We start from the raw sequence: 20,076 nt of genomic DNA on the forward strand, positions 1-20,076 counted from the left end.
TTCTCTATTGTCTTGCTTACTACCTTACACCCAAGCCAGTTCCCAAGGATCAGTAACCCCAAAGCTGTTTCCTCACCCCTATAAATAGCCTGTTCAAATAATTAGTTCCTATATCCTTGAGCATACCACTATCTTTCCATTTCCATTTTAGTATTTAATATTAATTTAGAGGAATGAACCCTCAAATAAGGCTTGAATTCTTTGACTACTAAAATCCTTTCATATATAAGTCTATAATTCCCCAGGGAACCAGACCAGCATATAAAGAAGGCAACTCAGTGAAAATAAGCCTGGTGGTTTGCAGACAAATAAGAGAATAGTTAAATAGGCACAGATTCTGATACTATTGCCATTATTCTGTATCAAATTAGAAAATGTACATCTGTCAACCTCACTTGCTCATCAAAAAATGAAAGGGGTGGATTTAATGATATCTGTTGGTATTTCCCAGATGTAATTATATTTGGTACATGAGATATATTGTTATATCAGAATATTCTTAGAATATTGAAATGAATGTATATAATTTAAAAATTCTAGAATTTAAAAGCAAACAAAAAAGTTAAAAAGTCTAGATTATAATTGAAATGTTTTAATTAATTTGAAACCTAAATTTCATTGCCCAACCTAATCAAAATGATCTTAAAATTAACCAGGTATTTTATGGAGTTAATATGAATGCATAATTTAAAAAAAAAATCACCAAGTAGTGTCTGTATTTAAGTACTAGCTGACTTTGTACTCAAGCATTTGTCTATTTTCAGATATATGGGTCCATTTCTTTAAGTAGATGAATCATCAAAAAATTAATCGAATAGATCTGTATTGGTAATGGAGACAAAATTTGACATATAATATTTTTTCCAGAATGTTTGTTGCATGAATTATTAATTAGAGAAGTTACAATGTTGTACTAGATAGCCTCTGAGGACTAGGCCACCTTTAAATTTCTAAATCTTTGATCCTATGATCCCTTACAACCATAACAATAATAATAATATTTGGTTAACTTGCACTTATTTAGTGCTTACTATTTGGCAGACACTGTTCTAGAAATACAAAAAAAAAAGAGAAAGAAAAATGAAATAGTCTCTACCATCAAGGAGTTCATGGTCTAATGGGAAAGACAAAACACAAACAACTATAGACAAACAAGATGCATACAGGGTGAGTTGGCAATAATCTCAGAGGCAAGACATTAAGATTAAGGAGAACTGGGAAAGGCTTTTTTGCAGAAGGTGGAATGTTAGTTAGGGGCTGAAAATAAAGAGAATCTAGGATTCCAAGAAAAGGGAAAGCATTCAAAGCATAAGGTATAGAAAGTGAAGGTGCCAGCATTTAGGGTATGGATTTTTGTGTTTGAGGTACATAGGTTACATAAGAAAAAAGTAATGTATAAAAAGAAAGAACAGAAGTCAGGATAGGGGCAGTTTATGATGGGCATTTAAAAGCAAAAAGAACTTATTTGATCCTTAACAAAATAGAGAGCTATTTGGGTCTGCTGAATAAGGGTAGGGATTGATGTGGTCACACCTTTATTTTAGGAAGATAAATTTTACAGTTCAGTGTAAGAATTAGGATTCAAAAGATTGAGGCAGGGAGAAAAATAAGCAGTTATTTTAAGAGTTCAGGCAAGAGATCAAGAAAGCCATCAGGGTGGTTAGAGTGTATGAGGAGAGAAGTAGCCATATTTAAGGGATATTATGCAGATAGAAACATTAGGATATTGAGAGTGAGAGAGAAGGAGGAGTTGAGGATGAGAGCTAGGTTGCAAGCTGGCCCCTGAGGTCTCAACACTTTACCTATGTTCCCCTTAGATAAATGCTTATTTAACTTATTTACTCCTTATATTATCATTTATGTGTAAAATATACATGTAGTATGTCCATGCCTATGTGTACATGTAGGCATGCACTGTTTTATACATATATGCATATATGAGTGTATCTTTATATAGATAGACTGATAGATAGATAGACATAAAAGATGAGATTACATTATTAGACTGTGAAATTATTATGAGAAAACCAGTGATATGGATAGGAAACTTCCTTACTATTTCTAAATTACATTCTTCTATTTTAATTTTAATTATTAAGAGATAAAAATGTGAATATGTACTATTTAAAATAAAGGAGATAGAAATGCATTATCACACACCAGAAACAAATTAACATTAACAATTGGTATTCTTATAAATACTTTGAAGTTGCTAAAGATGTATCTTTTTTGATCTGTTCTACAATCAATTGATACTTTATCATCCCCTTTTTATAGATGAGAAAATTGAAGTTCAGAGAGGTTAAGTGGAAGACCCAGAGTGGGTGAGTCAGGAAGGGTAAGTGTCTGTTAGGAAGGGCAGGAACTGAATCTGGGCCTCCTGACTCCAAGCCCATCATTGTTATTTATGCTACTACATTATCTCATCAAGTAAATCTAATGGTCTAAGTAGAGCACAAAGCAAGATGGGGTGTTAGAATTGGACCAGTGCACTTTAACACCAAAGCAAGCAAAAATTACTAACTATTTGCCTCTAAAGGCAATATAGTATTTAGCTGGCATGATGCACACTGGCAGTCTTTGTGGTCTCCTTCATCAGGAAGGCTTGAAGACTGTAGCTAGAATAAAAATACTTGATTTGGACCTTTTTCTGTGTAAGAGGATATACATGTGTATTTTTGTATGTGCATATATAAATACGTAGACATATAAAATTTTAAAAGATCCCAAAGTCCTATCTAGCTCTAAATATATCACCCTTTGGTCCTATGTACCTATAGTAGAATACAAACTTTTTTTTTATTCTTAATAATTTTTTTTTTTTTACTTTCTGAGAAAATATTAGAGGTCGCACTCTTTTGATGCAAGTAGAATTTAGATAACATTCATTTTACTATCTTTGATTGTAAATTATATTAGATTTTCATTCTCCCATGTCAGTTCATGCATGTATAGGGCACATTCAAGTCTTCTATTGCATTTAATTCTTTAAAAAGTGTAACATAGCATTAGGAAAAAAATATGTTATGTTAGCATCTTTTTTTCTGAGTAGTTATTTTATTAACGATGCTAACATTATCAATAAATTGCATCTGTGACTCTCTCAAATGCCAAAGACAAATCATGGCAGTGGGCTTACAGTGTATATGCCTCTGGAAAAGTGGGTTTTTCTTAGGGTGGCAATCAACTCTGATTAATTAACAATTAATTAGAGAATGAATATTACAATTAGAGGTGGATCTCTTCCAATGAGGGGCTTGGGGATCAACTTTGGTTACGACATTTACTTTTAAGCTGCCTAACCTTGGGCAATCTAATCCATCTTTCCAAGGATTTTTTTTTTCCTTAGGAAGTTCATTGAATGCTTGTTCAATTTTTTTGCTAAAATGAGATTAAATGACAAAACAGGAAAATGATAAATGTTGGAGAAGATGTGGAAAAGTTGGAACACTAATTCATTATTGGTGGAGCTGTGAGCTGATCCAAACATTCTGGTGAGCCATTTGGAGCCATGCCCAAGGGGCTATAAAAATGTGCATATCCTTTGACCCAGCAATATTGCTTCTAGGTCTGTGTCCCAAATAAATGATAAAAATAGGAAAAGGACATGTACAAAAATATTTATAGGAGCTCTTGTTGTGGTGTTCAACAACTGGAAATTGAGAGGATGACCATCAACTGGGGAATGGCTGAAAGAGCTGTGGTATATCATTGTAATGGAATAGTATTGTGCTATAAGAAATGATGAACAGGTGGACTTTGGGAAAACCTGGAAAGATTTATATGAACTGATGCTGAGTGAAGTGAGCAGAACTAGGAGAACATTGTACACAGTAACAGTCACAGTGTGTGAGGAATGATTTTGATAGACTTAGCCTTTCTCAGCAATGCGAGGGCCTAAAACTTTTCCAAAGGACTCATGATGGAAAATACTATCCACAACTAGAGAAAGAACTATAGATCTGGAATGCAGAGTAAAGCACACTCTTTTCTGTTTTGTTTTGTTTTCTTTCTAATGGTTTCTTCCATTCAATATAATTCTTCTAGGCAACATGACTAATGTGAAAATATGTTTAATAGGAATGTATGTGTAGAGCCCATATTGGATTGCATGTCTTCTTGGGGAGAGAGGGGGGAGGGGGAGAAAATTCAAAGCTTATGGAAATGAATGTTGAAAACTGAAAATAAATGAATTAAATATTAAAAAAACAAAATGGGGCTAAGTATTTTATTTCCTTTTCTATTAATCTGGACAATTTATATTTTTTGTGAATTTTCATCCATTTCACTTAGCTTGTCAGATTTATTGACATAAAGTTGGGCAAAATAGCTCCTAATTATTGCTTCAATTTCCTCTTCATTTTATGGTGAATTCACCCTTTTCATTTTTGATATTTGTGATTTGGATTTCTTTTTTTAAAATAAAATTAACCAAAGGTTTATTTATTTTACTATTTTTTCCAGAAAATGAGCTCTTATTTTTATTTATTAGTTCATTAGTTTTCTTACTTTCAATTTTTAAAGTAGTATTTTCTTCAGTGGTCTTTTGGACCTCCTTTTCCATTTGGCTAATTCTGCCTTTCAAGGCATTCTTCTCCTCATTGGCTTTTTGGAGCTCTTTTGCCATTTGAGTTAGTCTGTTTTTTAAGGAGTTGTTTTCTTCAGTGTATTTTTCAGTATTTTTTTGGGTCTCATTTAGCAAGTCATTGACTTGTTTTTCATGGTTTTCTCGCATCCTTCTCATTTCTCTTCCCAAGTTTTCCTCTACTTCTCTAACTTACTTTTCCAAATCCTTTTTGAGCTCTTCCATGGCCTGGGACCAGTTCATGTTTTTTCTTGGAGGCTTTTGTTGTAGGCTCTATGACTTTGTTGTCTTCTTTAGGCTGTATGTTTTAGTCTTCTTTGTCACCAAAGAAAGAATCCAAAGTCTGAGACTGAATCTGGGTGTGTTTTCGGTGCCTGGCCATATTCCCAACCAACTAACTTGACCCTTGAGTTTTTCAGTGCGGTATGACTGCTTGTAGACTAACGAGTTCTATGTTCCACGTTTGGGGGGGAGGTGCCAGCTCTGCCATATCAGCACTGCTCCTTCCCCAACTCCCAACCTGGACTGGGCTTAGATCTTCGGCAGGCTGTGCACTCCTGCTCTGATCCGCCCCTTAATTCCTCCCACCAGGTGGGCCTGGAGCCTGAAGTAACAACAGCTGTAGTTGCCCCACCTCCGCTGCCCCCGGGGCTGGAAGCCGAACCGCTAACTCCTTCCACTCCCGCAGCTTTTCCCACTAACCTTCTCCGCAGTCTTTGGTGTTTGTGGGTCAAGGGGTCTGGTAACTGCCGCAGCTCACATATTCAGGGCGCTAGAGGCCCCCTCCTCCCGACTCCAAGTTTGGTTGCTCCATGCCGCTCAGGCTGGGCTCTGCTCCACTCCGTTCCCAGCTCCCAGCTCCCAGCTCAGTGTGGAATAGACCTCACCCAGAGACCATCCAGGCTGTCCTGGGCTGGAGCCCTGCTTCCCTCTGCTGTTCTGTGGGTTCTGCCATTCTAGAATTGGTTCAGAGCCATTTTTTATAGGTTTTTGGAGGGACTCCGTATGGAGCTCACTCTAGTCCCTGCTTACCCACCACCATCTTGGCTCCACCCCCTTCTTACTTTCAATTTTTATTAATTTCTCCTTTGATTTTTAGAATTTCAAATTTGGTATTTAGTTGGAGATTATTTATTTTTTTCTAGCTTTTTAGTTGCATACCCAACTCATTGATCCAATCTTTCTCTGCCTTGAATGTAAGCCTTTGAGATATAAAATTTCTCTTAAGAACTACTTTGACTGCATCCTATAAGTTTTGGTATGTAGACTCATTTTTGTCATTCTCTTGGATGAAATTATTGATTGTTTCTATGATATGTTGGTTGATGCACCCATTTTTAGTATTAGATTATTTCATTTCCAACTAATTTTTAATCTCTTTGTATCATCATTTATTGCATGTAATTTTATTGCATAATAGTATGATGACACATTTAATATTTCTGTCTTTCTATATTGGATCATAAGATTTTAATGCTTTTGTACATGGTCAATTTTTGTGTAGGGGCAATGTACCACTGAGAAAAATTCCTTTCTATCCCCATTCAGTTTTCTCAAGAGATCTATCATATCTAACTTCCATAGATATGATTACTAACTGTATTTTCCTCCGTCCTATTTCACCATTTATACATTTTCCTCTCCCTTCACCCTTTCCCTCCTCACCAGTGTTTTCCTTCTTACCACCACCTCCCTTTATCTTCCTTTCCTTCTACCAGCCCTCCCTCCCTTTCCTTTCCCTTTTCCCCTTCTCCTTCCTTATAGAGCAAGATAACCTTTTATACCCAATTGAGTGTGTATGTTATTTCCTCTCTGAGCCAAATCAGATGAGACTGAGGTTCAAACAATGCTCAACCCCTCCCTTCTTTCCCTCCACTTTAGGTCATTTGTGCCTTCTCATGTGATGTAATTTATCCTACTCTGCCTCCCACTTCCCTCTTCTCCCAGTATAATCATTTTTTCACCCCTTATTTTTTTTTACATTAACATGTCGAAGTCAACTTATAGCCACATCTTCTGACTATGTACAGTTCTCCTAACTGCCCTAATAGAGATACAGTTCTCAAAAGTTAACAAGTATCGGCTTCCTATGTAGGGATGTAAACAGTTTTACCTTATTGAATAACATGTTTCTTTTTCTTTCTTATTTACCTTTTTCCCCCTTCTCTTGAGTCTTGTGGGTGGGGAACTTGTGGCCTCAAGGCCACATATGGCCTTCTAGGTCCTTAAGTGTGCCCTTTTGACTGAGTTCAAGTTTTACATAACAAATTTCATCTTAAGGAAAAAAAAAAGCTTACTTTAGGCATATTCTCATTTCCCACAGGACATTATTACCTTGGGACTTCTCTGAATGACTTCTCCAAATGACTTCTCCACCATGTGCCCTCACCCCCTTTGAGTATCTTCTTCTCCAACAATCTTGCTTTTCAGCTTTTTGTGTGTCATATTCATCTATTAGAATGTAAACTCCTCTATTGTATATACTTTCTTTTCCATTCTTCCCTTCCTTCTTTTTTCCCTCTCTTCCTTCCTCCCTCCTTCCCTCTCTCTCTCTCTCTCTCTCTCTCTCTCTCTCTCTCTCTCTCTCTCTATCTCTTTCTCTCTCACCCTCCCTCCCTCCCCCCCATATCCTCAAAGTTTAGCCCAATAACTGTCATAACTGTCATTTAATAGGTACTTAATAAATATTTCTTCACTGATGAATTGATAAATGATAAGATAGCCTGTAGGGCTGCAATGTGGAAGCACTAATGCTGCAAAGCTCTGAAATACTGCTTGTGGGCAAAGCAGGTTCTTATCAACCTGTGTCATTAGGCTCTAAACTGCCCATGATAAATAGGGAACAGAGGAAGTGGATCAGGTCACCAGGACAGCACACCATCTGTTCAATAAATTGTATAACACTCCACTAAGGCTCAAAGAAAGAACACAACATCCAGCTGAGGCCATTTCTGACAACCAAAGAATCAGTTAGGGCAGAGACCTAGATTAGTGAGCTATAAATTGACCAGTTGATACCCAGGCCCAAAGAAGCCACAATCAGAATGGAGGGGGTCATAAAGTGAGTAATAAGGAAAATAAGCAGTGGGAGGAGAGACTTGAAGAACCAAAGACTTTCAGGAAGAAAAAAATCTCAAAACTTGAAGAGAAAATAAATATAAATTAACAGGAAAAAATGAAGTAAATATGGCCTAGCAGTCCAGTAAATTAGTCTAACCACCTATGAATAAATGCTACAAAATAAAGGAAAACAGTCCAAGACTTGATGAGAAAGAGGCCACTGTTGGATTTTAGGAGGCAATGGAACCACAAAATGCTATTCCTCAGATATTTAAAAGAGAAATGAGATTAATGAGAGCAGAATTTATGTCTTGAACAACAAAGTGATAAAGAGTAGATTAGAAAAATTTGAATCTACAATGGCAAATCTCACCAAAGAAATAAAAGAGAGAAAAATAGAATGGGAATTCAAGTACAAAGAAGTGAAAGATAACATAGGGGAAAAGAAGCAAAATACAAAAACAAATTAAAAGTATGCTAATTATACAAGCAAAATACATGAATCTTAAAGACTGGAAGAATTTAGACAATTTGAGGATCATAGGTCTGCCAGAAGTACAGTTGAGGGGGCCAGAATAATATAACTTGGATAATTTGGATGATGGTACTGCCTTAGGTAGTAATGAGACAGTGCAGAAGAAGGAAGGTTTTATTTCATATTTTTAGTGGGGCATATATTATTTCATATACATGCATACATATATGTACACATATTTATATACATACACATATACATGCACATGTATGTGTATATATACCTATGTGTACCTACATACACATACACATGCAGTGTGTGTGAATATGTGTGTATAAATATATGCATATATATTATATATGCATATATGCATATACATAGGTACATGCATACATACATGCATACATATGTGTGTATGAGTTTGAAATGTGTATGTTGCCTTTAGTTTCAGTTGCCCAAACAGCAGTTGCTAATATAAGACTAGTGATCATGAAAGAGGTTAGTTTTGGATAGATGGATCTGAAAATAATTTGAAGAAAGAGGATTATTGAACTTGTGGGTGATGAAAGAATCTCCACAAGAGGCACTATAAATGAATAAGGAAGTATTCCAAGAACAAACTTGGAAAGAACAAATATAAGTAGTTGGTCTGACCTAGATAAAGATTTAGAAAAGTAGAAGGAGAATAAGGAGAGGTTACTTATGAAAACCTAGAAAAGCAAAAATATCAAGGAGAAGAGGCTGGTTGGGAACACCAAAGGCTGCAGAGATGTCAAGAAAAATGAGCATTGAGAAGAGGCCACTAGTTTCAACAATTAAGAGATCCATGGTAATTTAGAGGTTTTGATGTTTCAATAAAATAATTAAATAAAACTAAAGAAGGTCTGGGAGAGAGCAAAAGAGGCAGTGGTTGTAGATGACTTTCTCGAAAGGTGTTGCTACAAAGTGGAGGAGAAATGTAAAATTAAAGCTTTTCTTTTCATACTCATAATCACTTTGTGAGTTGTGAATTGAGAACTGAGGAGGAAATGTGTCTCCTACCCCTCAACATTGATGTAGTAGGCTATTGGTGGGGACACAGTCAACAATTTTATTTATTTTCCTTAACTAAACTTCTTACTACAAGGCACAGCCATTTTTGATGGGTATGCAGTCAGGTTAGGATAGGAGAAAATATTAGGGGAAATGATATCAACAAAAATGTCAATAAAACTTAAATAAAATTAACTACTTGGAAGGATAAGCTATAAATACCATTTATAGGTAGCAATATTGAGTTTCAGATTGGTGGAGTAATTTATCCATGACCATACACATAATAAATGTGATAAGTATCATATTTAAATCCAGCATTTGTTGCTTCAAGTTCTAGCATGTAAAACCATCATTTCTCTCCAATTCTGCCCAAATTATATTATAATTGCTTATTCATATCACTGAAAATTTATTTGACAGTTCTGCATTCCTTAACTCCTATTTCAATCTAGAGAGCATACTCATTCTACATAAAAAATAAGTGTAACAAAGATTCTATTAAATGATGAGTAAACTCCTATTATCTGCTATCCAAAATATGCACTTTTTCTCTTTTATCTGGACCCATGATTTCACTAGAGTGGGGAGCTTCATGATTTATAAACTCCCTCAGTAGAGTTAGATTACCAACTTCCCTGCAATTAATAGTCTTAGGCATGTACTTAGGGCACTGAGTAGATGGGTTACTCTCTCATGGTCACTAAGCAAATTGGTGTCAAATGAAAGACATCAATACAACTCTCTCTGCCTTTAAGACTAGAAGTTTGCTGACTATGTCTTAGCGTTTGTCGATACATAGATTATGTCACCTAATAAGAAATATATATAATACATATATGCATACGTGTGTATATATGTGTACACACATACACACACATATATATGTGTGTATATATATAAATAACATATATATATGTATACGTATATGTATATTCTTCAGACTTCTATTGTTTAGGAACTGGGAGAAATCTGAAAAATCATCTTGTCCAAACACCTCATTTTACCAATGAAGAAATTAAGGCTAAGACAAAGGAAGTGATTCGTCCAAAATCACAGTGTCAGTGACCAAATGAGTAATGAAGATGAAACTGACATATATCCTAATCAATCAAAAACACCTGTTAAATGTGCACTGTGTTCCTCCCTGAAATTAAATAAATAAAAATTAAAAAATAAAAATGAAAGAATATTTCCTATCCCCATAATCATACCCTTCACACCTCAAGCTGCTTCTTCAAGTTTTAAATTTGGTTGGTTGAGCCAGATAATTTTGAGGATCGATTCCAACTCCAAATATATGCTTTTTTGATTTTTTTCTAGAAAATTAAAAATGTTAAAAGATTTTCAAGTGATAGTTGCATGAGAGAGGAAAGACCCCTTTCCGATGTGGATTTTGTGGAAATCTTGGTTTTTCTCCACATTGAGGGCATACTGAGAATGACTTAGCATAATTTCACTTTGGCAGATAAATGGTGCAATGGATAGAGTACTGAACCTGGTGTCAGGAAAATCAGAATTCAAGCATAACCATTGATGCTCACTAGCCAGGAGTCCCTGGGAAAACTACTTAAACATTGAATGCCTCAGTTTCCTCCTCTTTAAAAAAGCAATAATAATAGCACCTGATTCCCAGTGTTCAAATGAGGATACAATGAAAAATTGTTCATAATTTTTTGCATTACTTAAAGTGATACACAAATGCTAGCTATTATGAGGATGAAGATAAGGAGAAAAAAGAGTGCTTTTTGCCACATTTAGGAGACACGACTATAGATGTGGAATGTGTCATACATTCTCACTCAGATGTTGTTGCCTTTCTCTCTGCTATTGTGATTCATCATATAGATAAGAGGCCTGTCTGTTGATCTCTGTGTGTTATTTGCTCTGTTTATATAATGTATGCTTGTAATTTCTGTTTGTATTTGCTCTCAAGTTCAGAGTGCTGGCTTTTCCTCCTGAACTAAGTGAATGATATGTCTATGTTTGATTAAAGTACGATTGTTAACCCCTTAAAGTTGCTTTCCTTAGAAAAGCAGATCAAAGGACCTGTGCTGGCAGCCATTCTGTGTGCTCTTGTTGTTGGTCTCTCAACCCCACAGCAAGTGCTAGCAGCATTTATTGTTATAGCCTCCATTTCTAGTCCTGCTTCCAATATACATAATCTCTCTCTTGCATTAGGGATCATCAACTTCTTTATGAGAATCAGGACACATATGTGCTCTAAGGAATGAGACTCTGGAGGTAGAAGAAACCAGTTCATTCATCTAATCTTACATATGAGGAAACTGAAGCCAATGGAGGCTAAGTGAATTGCCAAATATCCCTCAAGTTTCAAGTGGCAGAGGCAGAACCTAAGTCCTTGACCACAGGGTTAGTAGTGTTTTCAGTAAAATGCAATGCATCAGAATGTATTTTAACATTAAAGGTATAAAGCTCATTAGGTATGTAAAGAGGGAAGGCAGTAAAGGAATCTTGTGATTTATTTATAAGAACTGTAACAAAAGCAACGAAACAAGTAATCAAGAATAATGGGCTTCAAATCAAATGCAAGGGTTGATATAATTCCACCCAATAGCAATTCTACAGTTTGAGACAGTAATTAAAATCATTTAAAAAAGAAAGAGAGAGAGAGCATGAGAACACAATCACTAGGCCAAGTTTCCACAGCAACCAACATTGAAACCTGGACTTCCTTATCTTAGGCTCTTCCAAATATCAATGATCACATCAGGAAGGCCAGAAAGCCTCTGGCAATTTTTTTTTTTTGCAAATGTGACACTTTTGCCATTCTTTGGTTGTCAGAGTAATTTTCAAAGCAAGGCAACTGTGCCACCCCACCCCCAACAATAAAGTATTTGGGATTCAAGGGAGGTCTTCATTGTAATCAGTGGAACGTGCTGAGACTTCCCAGTTGGAGGGGCTTCCATGGTATTGTCTATTCCATCACATTTGTTTTGGTAGCACTGCCTAGCAAAAATCTTAATTTTTGCATATTATACTCCCTGATACTTAGTATATAGTTTGTATATATGTGTGTCTGTGTATATATATATATATATATGTATGTGTATGTATATACATATATATTTATATACATACATACATATGTATGTATGTACATACACATATGTATGTATACCTAAGGCAAAGAATAGCATTTCATGAATGTTTTCTTCAGTACATTCCTTTAACTCCATTTTTCTAATAGAAACGAAAATCTTAGAGATAGGCTTGCCATTTCTTTGATGAAGGAAATTCTGCTATGACAAAAGTCCCTCTACCAATACTCAATTTATGTTCTAACAGTTCCCTAGAACAGAGAGGAAGTTTGTGAATTATCTATGGTTGCCTAGTCAGTATGCTTCAGAGCTTGAATCTGAAGCCAGAGCTTCCTGACTCTGATTCATAATGCCTCTCTAACTGGTAGTGTTTGTTCATTTTCCTGAGGGAAAATAAAAACAAACAAATAAAATTAAGTCTCCTCTTTGTGCGCATCCAGCTATCTGATGTTTATTTTCTACGATGAATCTGTGATTCCAATGATATAGAAAACTAATCACGGCATCTAGAACAATGCCCAGGCATGTGATTAGAAGTTATTAAATGAATGTTGATTGATTTTAATCATAGTAGGTGGATGGGGGATGGGAGTCCTAGCAGAGAAGATGAGACCTCAGTTATTCACTAGTTAGAAAATTATGAAGGTATAGATATCACTTTAAGGCTATGAAATGTTTTCTTTATTGAGATCACCTGTACCCACAGGTAAATGAAGAGTGATTTCTATTTTCTTTTTTGGCCAAGCAAGGGAAAAGAATAATGGAATGGGGGGGCACTGTGAAAGAGGTACTCTCCAGTAGCCATTACTGAGAAGCTGGTAGAAACTGGATCTCAGTTCCTAGCTATGAATTTGACATTTCTACTACCCCAGCAGTTCTCAGTATTGGTGATTCTCTATATGGAAGTTGAATAGCTTCTTATCACATACCAAAACCTGAAAGATCATGGTGGAGGAATAAGAAATTATTTCTATAGAAAAACAATTATTGTCATTACTATTCCTCTGGGACTAGACTTTTTTGAAAATAACCCATTACACAGACAAACACACACACATGCATGCATGCATGCATACATGTACATAGGTACATATGCACTCCTCAATTCCAAGTTTCTTCTCTCTTCTTGGGTTATTTTCCATACCTTGTGGTTTAGTAGTTACATCATGGTATTACCTTAACCAAAAATTTTCTTTAATGTGAACTTTGCTATCACACCTCCAAAAAAAAATAGTTGTGCATGATTTAGTTTCAATGACAGTGAAACACTGATAGCTTTCTGGGTTGTGTTCTATATTTTGCTTGTTATAGGGACAGATAATCAATTGACTGAAATGTTCCTCTGGGTACAATTTCAATCAACCAAGAGACATTTATTAAGTAATTACTATGTACCAGGCATTGCCTGAAGTGCTATTGATACAAAGAATTTGCAAGAGCAGTCTCTGTCCACAAGGAACTTGCATTCTAATTAGAAAGAAAACATTAAATAAATAGTTTCATACAAGAAAAAATATAGAATAGATTAGAATGTAATCTTTGAAGTGAAGATCTTTCATTACTGAGGATTTGAATTCAAATCCCACCTATGATATTTACTGCCTTTATGATCTTAGTTAAGCTCAAGCAAGTGACTAAGGCAAGTCACTCAGCCTTCATGGCCCTTGGTTTTATCACCTACAAAAGAAAAGATTAGACTTGATGGCCTCTGAGATCGTTTTAATATGTAGATTTCAGATTCTACCAATGAGCAAAAGTTTCTCTAGAAGTACGATGTTTTTAATGGCCATTCTTGGAGTCAGGAACACTGGTGTTCAAATCTTAACTCAGACATTTGCTAGTTGGGGGAGACTGGGAAAATCACTTAACTCCTTCTGTGCAAAATGTGGATGACAATAGCACCTCTCCCACATGGTTCAGAAGGCTCAGCATCACTTAAGGTAGTAAAGCTGTAATTGAAATCTGGGTCTTGTGGCTCCACATCCAGAGAGCTTTCCAATGAATGGCATTGGACATGGTGTGAGATTCAAAGAAAGTAATGTATATAAAACACATTTTTGAAAAGGCTAGAGTGCTATACAAAAATATAGTGTTATTTTATTCTCATTATTATTCATACCATCATTGGATTGTAGATCTTTAGAGATGGAAAGGACCCCAGGAGCTATGGAGACTGATCTGCTCCTTCTACATTCATGAAAACCTCAGCCAGAAGGTGAGTGACAGGCCCAAGGTGTTTATATTGGTTTTGTTGTTGCTGATTTTTCTTACACGCATCTCATTCCAATAATTGAGCCATCTCAGAAAGGCCTTGATGATACCCAACTTAATGATATTAGCTCTTCTTCACATCAGAAAGGAATTCTCAGAAAGGTATTTTAAAAGAACCCCATTTACTAGTCTATTAGAATTTCTCTTGTCCAAGGAAACTGTCAGGAATTCTTCCAAAATAAGATAATTCTCAGACCTTGATTTGAGAGAAAACTTGTTATGGTAAAGGAATGTTGGATTTGGAATGAAGGGACTTGGGATCAAATAAATTTTGGTCACTCACTACCTGTGTGACTTTTGGCAGATCATGCCATCATTCTGAGCCTTGCTTTCCAAAAAAAAGTAAAATAAGAATGCTAGGGTACCTAATGTCACGTGTGGCTTTGAGATTGAAATCATAGTTCCTCAAGAGCTTGTGGTGCTTTGCTTCAGCAACTCATCATTTAAAGAAATCTCTCACATTCCCATATAATATCCTTGGGATGGAGAGGGAAAGATCTTTTTCCACAACAATTCATTCACTGATTCATGTATTTAGTTAAACTTTTACATCTCCCTCTCCATTATCCTGGCATCTCAGGGGAAACACACACACACACACACACACACACACACACACACACACACACTCTATTTTTAATTTGTTTTTCCCTTGAGAAAAGTTTTCTCTTTGAATTTTACAAGAAACAGTTTCAATTACTTTCTATTGAGAGAGATATTTGAGTTGGAAGTAACTGTATGGGAAACATTGCTTCATTTCATTCCAATCATGTTCTTCTTTTTAAATTGCTCCTAAAGACACATTCTGAGTATAAACAAGTATAGTTCTCCTTATATTTTTGTTTTGCATTTGGAAATCTAACTTCCACACAACAGCTGAATCTTCCTCTGACTGCAGAAGCAACTTCCACTAATCCAGTTCAGTGTCATCTCTGATTTTAATGTTTTTCACCAAGCTAGTCATGATGGTCTTATTGAAGGCAAATCCATTGAACACCTTATTTCAAAAAAATAGGTTTGACCTTAATGAAGCTGTTTAAAATGAATATATCTTTCTTTCGCTGACTTCCAGGCAAATTTTATGGGATCATAGAAGTAAAGATGAAGGAATCTCAATAAGAAGCCATTGGCCCATTCCATTAATTTTTGCCAATGAAGAGGTCAAAGCCAGGAGGGAGTCAATGACTTACCTAGTGTCACAAAGGGCTGCTATACGAGCCTTTAATTTTTAAACTCTAGATCCAGAATTCTATCTTCGATACTATCCTGCTTGCCACCTGAGAAGCAGCAAACTGTCATTACAACTGGTGTCACGACTGTTTTAAAATATCCTAAAATCTAATCTATAAAGACATATTTATTAAGGACCTACTAGCACTGTTCAATCCCTACTCAAAAAAAGCTTATATTCTAGTGGGGGAAGACAACAAGTGAATTCAAATCCATGCCACACAAATTTAAATTTAATGAATACAAACCTAAGTAAAATGGTTAAAAAAAAACAGTATTTGGGGATTGAGAATATTAGCATCAAGGGAACAGGAAAAGCTTCATGCAGAAATTGATGATTGATATGTATCTGGAAAATAAGAACTCTATGAAGCAGAGGTTTTGAGCGAATGGGGGAAGACTATGAAAAGGCACAGAGACAAAAGATTCCGCATGGCTTAAAGTTCATTTTTCATCTTTCTTCACATTATATAAGAGCAGACTTACTTCTAACTTTCAAATTCTAGCCTCATTGATTATTACCTACATGACTTTTGGTAAGTCCTTTGATGTTTCTGGGCATTTCTTCTTTATCTCTAAAATAAAGATATACCATAGAACCTGAGAACTTCCTTCCAGTTTTAATTCTAAAGTAATCCTCTGTCTCTTAAATGGTATTAATAACATAAGTTTTAGATTTTTCTTCTCACATTCCAAACATCTATTTGCTTCCCATTTTCAAATTGCATCTCTGCCATTTATACCTGTTTGACCCTGCACAAATCACTTAGTATCTCTGAACTCAATTTTGCTCATTTGTAAAATGGAAGAAGAGTTTATCTAGTAGAGATAGATGGATAAATAGATAGATAAACCTATACGACTATTCATATACTTGTGTATATATATATATATATATATATATATATATATATATATATATATATATAAAATCATATATACTATCACCTGGATGTGTATATATACATGATTGCATGTATGTATGTGTTTATGCATGTATGTATACACACACACACAAACATATGTATTCATTAATGTTTGGCAATCAAATGCTTTGATTCTTATTTGATTGAATATATCAAAAGAATGTTTCCTTTTTAATGGACTGTATTGCCTCATATTTAAAAATTATTTCTTTTACAGTGTCAAAATGCTTTTTCAACTTCTAAAGCTGTAGTACCTTGTATTCAAGCATCAGTTCAGGTAACTGACCTCTTGTTGAAAAGGTCATAAACAGCTTCTTCCAAAGACCACTAGGTCTCTTAAGAATATTGATTCACACTTTAACAGATTGTCTTTTCTTAATTGAAAAATAAAAACTAGTAACCCTGGACTTCATGTGTTATACAACAGTGATGATCATGACAACAATAACAGCAATGATAATGACAAGTTGCAGTAGGAACTGAAAGAGAAAGCACCTACCCGAGTTTTGCTTGAGTAAGACACTTTCCGTAATGGCTTGTTTCAGCCTCTGTCCTCCGCAATGGTTCATGATTGTCACTTTCAAACTTGTTTAATGGTTCCACTAGATCTAAATCAAAATGTGCTTGTGGAGTTTAGCTTGCTCTTTGCATTATAGCTTAAGTCAGCATTGGTCATGGTTGAGCACACTGAGTGTCGATGTAATAGCTCCGACCCAATTGGTAAAGCATTGCTGCTTTCATTTCTGACTTGATAGAACCATTTTTTCCCATTGTCCAGAAGCTCTTATTGAGGTAGCCCTTTGAAATTATCTGATTGTTATATATATATATGTGTATATATATATATATATATACATATATATGATTGTTTGAGATTATAAATCCATAGACTATTAGCCTTGGAAAGGCCTTTAGTAAGTACATTGCCAAACACCAGAGTTTTACGGAGGGGCAATCTGAAACTCAGAGAAGGAAAGCAGATGCATACAATTAATGAAATGTTTAATTTCAAATGGAAATATGCTATTATTAATATTAATTATTATTAATATTTAGGTCTATGGCTAATGACCTATGGAAACATCTTGTTAAAGATCCCAACATTAACCAATGCGGATCAATAATAATTCTTCAATTTTCAATCTTACAAATTTTCCCTGAGTACTGATGTCTCATGACTGACAAAGGATTACATGGGTAGTATCAGTCAAAGGCAAAACTTGAACTTAGTTCTTCCGGTCTTTAAGGCCAGCTCTCTATCCTCTGAATTACAAGAAATATTCTTTTTCCTTGCTGTCTCATTATAGCTTCTGAGTTTTTCTAAAATTGTGCGTTGTCCACATTCTATCCTCTTTCTGCTGTATAACCCTGCCTTTAGAATATATGTTTTCAAAATTATATGCATGTATGATGTTTGTGTACATAAACACATACATATAAACATGCATACATATGTAAACATAACTTTAGGGTATCTGGACATAATTTCAACAGTGTGTGATACTGCATATATTAATTCCATCCATAGATAGAAATCAACTTATCTCTAATATATGGAATTACAGAGTTTACTGGGATACTCACATGTTAAATGACTTGCCCAGGATCATACATACTCCATAATACACACATACATACATACATCAGACTCAAAACTTGGACACACGGTTGACAAATTCTATGATAAACCATTCTTCAACCATAGGTTGTATATGATATCAGTATCTACTTTCAGCATCTAGTAATGTAAAATGAGGAATTTCTACTATATAAGGGTTTGCTAACCTGAATTCATATATTCCTGTAGGGAAAAAGGAACTTGTCAAAGAGATACAACAAATATTTTGTAAATAACTATGTCATACAATTGAAACAAATGAATCTATTTTATCACTTTTTCACATATTTACAGTAAACTCTGTATTTAGTTATTTCATATTGGGAAGAGGGCTTTGGAAGATTTAATGAAAATCAATGATTGTGGGGACCAAAATAATGGTCACTAAGGTCAAAAAATGTCACTAAATGACTCCATGGTCACTTTTAGCTCTAAATCTTCATGTGGATGTATGATTAAATATTAATGGCTTTTCCTTTATCTGAGATGATAGTTCTTCCCTAAATGTAAGTTCTGTCTTGAATTCTTTGAAATGTAGTGATGGGGCTGTGTACTAGAAGTCACAAATGCTGGAAGGATTTCTTTGCTTGACAATGTGGAAAATGCTTTTAGAGCATCATAAATCACATGAATAGGTTAATGTAGTTTGGAGAACAATGCATTTAAATAAATCAGCCTCTACGGAATATACATGTTCTTAAATAATATTATGGTTACTCCAGTTATGGAAAAAAATGCCATGAACTAAAATATTAGCCATTGTGAATGGATTTCTAAGTACTATTCCACATGTCTATACTCTCTTCATTTCATGCCCAAACTCTACTTTCTCTACACTATGCTCAACAAATCCAGTAACTGTGACAAGTAGCAGTATTTGAAAGCAAGTGAAGTAATCATTATCTATAGCTTTACTAAGATTCTGTGCCCATTATCTAGGCTGGATTAGGACTGGACTAGTATCGTTGCTCTCTTATCACTTCAATATCAGTTTATAGAAATTGATACTTTAATGAAACATATCTGCATATTTATGCAGAAAAAAATTGACTCTTGCCATTACATCTCACTGTCACTTTGTCTTCCTGTCAGATGGATCAAATCGATGTCTGAGCTTGTTGCTGTGGGATTCCCTTGCACTGATACAGCTCATAGGCTATCCATCACTGTCCATTCTCTGCTTCTGTTGTGTCAGTCATACTACAAGTTTGCCAGAGGGGGTTTACACAACTTATGGGACCCTCCAGTGTTTTCTCTTTAGAGCATAAGGGGAACAATGGAACATACAGGGTGACATCAGTTATTCCTCATTTTTGCTATGGAAGCTATGAGTCAAGGCAACAAGACTTTAATGAATACATACTATGTGTCAGTCAGTATGTTAAGTGTTAGAAAGACAAAGGAAGGGGAAAAAGTCTCTAATTCTCAAGGTCTTACAGTTTTTGGGGGGGAACAACAAGCAAACTGTTTTTGTATAAGATATATAGAGGGTAGTTTGGAGGTGATATCAGATGGAAAAGGGGAGGGGATAAGATTTCATACAGAAAATTATATTTTAACAAAGACTTGAAGGAACCTGTGAAAGCCAAAAGTCTGAATGAAACAAGAGAGAACATAACCATTCAAAAAGCATTTTTTTCTATTCCACTGTTATAGAAATGCTTGCTTTATTTCTTAAGTTCAGAATAAAATAATTAAATTTTTAAAAAGCAAATAAAAAGTAAGTAGATAGAGTTCTAAATGTAAGGAAAAACAAGGAGGACAGTGTTGCTGGATCATAAAAAATGTGGAGGGGAATAAAGTATAAAAAGATTAGA

At 35.1% G+C, this 20,076-nt stretch overlaps 1 pseudogene; it reads right to left on the reverse strand.

Moving 5' to 3' along the window:
• Positions 1-17,210, reverse strand: part of LOC118829448 — an 82,240-nt pseudogene extending 65,030 nt beyond the window's left edge.
• Positions 17,211-20,076: the final 2,866 nt, after the last annotated feature.

The sequence above is a fragment of the Trichosurus vulpecula genome, chromosome 8, assembly GCF_011100635.1.
Source record: "Trichosurus vulpecula isolate mTriVul1 chromosome 8, mTriVul1.pri, whole genome shotgun sequence".
In the NCBI taxonomy this organism is placed as follows: Eukaryota; Metazoa; Chordata; class Mammalia; order Diprotodontia; family Phalangeridae; genus Trichosurus; species Trichosurus vulpecula.